This window comes from Cebus imitator, unplaced genomic scaffold (genome assembly GCF_001604975.1).
Source record: "Cebus imitator isolate Cc_AM_T3 unplaced genomic scaffold, Cebus_imitator-1.0 Scaffold731, whole genome shotgun sequence".
Lineage (NCBI taxonomy): Eukaryota > Metazoa > Chordata > Mammalia > Primates > Cebidae > Cebus > Cebus imitator.
In genome coordinates, this window is record NW_016108046.1 from 538,692 (window position 1) to 542,329 (window position 3,638).

The following is a 3,638-nucleotide window of genomic DNA, read 5'->3' on the forward strand; positions in this document are numbered from 1 at the left end:
GATGGAGTCTCACCCTGTCACCCAGGCTGGAGTGCAGTGGCATGATCTCGACTCACTGCAACCTTCACCTCCTGAGTTCAAGCGAGTCTCCTGTCTCAGCCTCCCGAGTAGCTGGGACTACAGGCACACCACACCACGCCCGGCTAATTTTTGCATTTGCAGTAGAGATACGGTTTCACTGTGTTGGTCAGGCTGGTCTTGAACTCCTAACCTCAGGTGATTCACCCACCTTGGCCTCCCAAAGTGCTGGGATTACAGGCATGAGCCACCATGCCCGCCTACTCTGGATTTAAGGACAGTTCTTCCTTCAATCAGCAGCCAAAGTGTCTTGATGCGTGATTCTAATTAAGAAATTTAACTTTATTCTATTTCTGATGGAAGGCTGGCTGAAAGAAGGGAGACTCAAATGACAGATGAAGGCAAAATACTCTACTGAATTTTCAAGGTAATCTTAACTTCTGTTTAATCGAGCTGACCCAAATTCTTAACTGCCTCATAAACACTGTTAATAAATTGAAAGTTTTGCCCTAGGCTTTTATTAAAGTCAACTATACAGAAATAGTTTCTCCTATGTCTTGAAATTTATTATTAAAGACATCATCTTAACAATCTTCCATATTCTCTGTTTAGGAACCCAAATTGTTTTCAAATTCAAGAATTCAGAGAAATCCTACTTCTTACAAAAGAGTAGAATGAACAAGGAGCACCAAAGTATATTTTAATAAAAATTCATGTAAGTGAGTTCAAAATTTCATTAACTATTTTATATAAAATAAAAGCCTAGGAGACTTCTGTTTCTAGCAGAGTGGCAGACTAATGCCTTGAACAACCCTCTTATTACAAAACTGAATATTCCACAAAAAGAACAAATCTTTTCAAATGCATTGTTAAGCTTTGAGGAGAATAATGAAAGTTCTAAGAAACCAACATCTAAATAAAAACAGAAGTCCAGACAGGCACTGAAAACCTAAAATAAAATAAAAAAAAAACCTGAGTAAGCCAGCTGTCAGCAAGCATGTGCAACAGCAGGAACTCTTTAAGCTGCTGGTGGTGGTGGAGGTCAAGCCACTGCACCCCCAGAACACAACACAAAAACCTCAGCACTGAAGCAGAGCATAGGTGCCCTGAAGCTCCCACCCCACCCAGGAAGCCTCCAGCAGAAGTGTGTGTGCCCCTGAACACCTGCAAGTCCCATATCCAGACCTTAGTGTTCAGGGCCATGGGACGACGACCAAAAATGGAAAACCATTTTACCCACCAATGGATAAATGGTGACACAATCATATAATGGAACTCAACAATGACAATAAATGAATGTCTGCCATAGACAAGAACATGGATGTGTGCTATAATACTGAATCAAAGAAGCTAGGCTCAATAGAATGTGCTGTATTTTATAAAAGTCAAAACCAGGCAGAACAAATCCACGTCAGGAACTGGGAAAGCGGCTATTCTGGGGGGCAGGATGAGAGTGCCTGGGAGAGGCCACAGGGCGAGGCTACTGTTTGGTCCAGGGTGTGGCAGCTTGGTGTGCCACACAGTTCATCTAGCTGTACACTTAGGATTTGGGCACTCTTCTGTATGTACACTAACATTTCAATAAAAAGCTTATTGAAACATTCAAACTTCCATAAAAACCCACATTGCTTCAACAGAAACCTAGCTGACAAAGAAATCAAGAAAACAACCTTATTTATAATAGGATCAAAGAAAAACAAAAACTCAGGAATAAATTTAACCAAGAAGGTGAAAGATATGTGCACTTGAAAATCATAAAACATTGATGAAAGAAATTTAGACATGAACAAACGGAAAGATGTCCTATGTTTATGGATCAGAAGAGCTAACATTGTTAAAATATTCACACTACCCAAAGCAAATATACAGATTTAACACAATCCTCATCAAAGTTCTGATGACATTCTTCAGAGAACAGAAAAAAAAAAAAAAAAACCAATCCTGGCTCACGTCTATAATCCCAGCATGATGGAAGGCCGAGGCAGGCAGATCACGAGGTCAGGAGTTGGAGACTAGCCTGGACAACATAGTGAAACCCCATGTCTACTGAAAATACAAAACTTGGCTGAGCATGGTGGCATGTGCCTGTAGTCCCAGCTACTTGGGAGACTGAGATTGCAGTGAGTCGAGATCATGCCATTGCATTCCAGCTTGGGTGACAGAGTGACACTTCATCTCAAAAAAACAAAAACAACACACAAACACACACACACACACAAACCCCAAAACAAACAATCCTGAAGCTCATATGGAACCACAGAAAACCCCAAACAGCCAACAGATTACTGTGAAAGAAAAAGTTGAATCCATCACACCTCCTGATTTAAAATTGTATTACAAAACTATAGTTAACAAAACAGTATGGTACTGGCATAAAAACAAACAAACAAACAAACAAACAAACAAGACCAATGGAACAGAACAGAGACCTCTGAAATAAATCTAAACATATCCTGTTAACTATTGTTTGACAAGGGCGAACAAGACAACACAATGGAAAAAAAGACAGTCTCTTCAATAATAGTGCTGGGAAAACTGGATTTTCACTTGCAAAAGAATAAAACTGGATCATGATCATACACCATACACAAAAATCAGCTCAAAACAGATAAAATACCCAAATAAGACCTGAAACCATAAAACTCCTAGAAGAGAACAAAAGAGGAAAGCCTCTTGACAGTGCACTTAGTCATAATTTTTTGGATTTCGCACCACAAGCGAGGCTACAAATGCAAACATTTGAAACAAGGAGGACTGCACCGAACTAAAAAGCTTACGCACAGCAAAGGAAACAACCAGCAAAATGAAAAGGGAATCTACAGACTGGAAGAAATATTTGCAAACCACATATCTGATAAAGTATTAATTTCCAAAAACTGGTAAAGAACTCTTACAACTTAATAGCAGACAAATGAGCCAGTTGAAAAAATGGGCCAAATAAGAAATGACCAGTAGACACTGAGAGGTGTACAATAAAAGGTACAAAGCAGCAGATATGTGGGATGAACAAGTTAGAGATCTAATGTACATCATGAGGGCTATAGTCAATAAAAATGTATTGTCTTTGGGATTTTTGTTAAATAAGTAGATTTTAGCTGTTCCTGTCACACAACAAAATGTAACTATGTGAGATGGCAGACACATTAATTTGCTTCACTATAGTAACCAGTTTACTATCTATATGTATCTTTTAAGATCATGTGGTCAACCTCAAATATACAAAATAATTTTTCTTTTTTTGAGATGGTGTTTTGCTCTTGTTGCCCAGGCCGGAGTGCAACAGCATGATCTCGGCTCACTGCAACCACTGCCTCCCAGGTTCAAGCAATTCTCCTGCCTCAGCCTCCCGAATAGCTGGGACTAAGGCGCGTGCCACCACACCTGGCTAATATTTTTTGTATTTTTAGTAGAGACGAGGATTCACTGTGTTAGCCAGGATGGTCTAGATCTCCTGACCTCATGATCCACCCGCCTCAGCCTCCCAAAGTGCTGGGATTACAGGCATGAGCCACCGTACTGGGCTATAACATTTATTTTAAAAAAGAAAAGTTTGTCTTCAATCCAAAAAGAAACACTATTACCACTTTTTTGGTGTTCTGTTCCAAAATATTCCATGAATA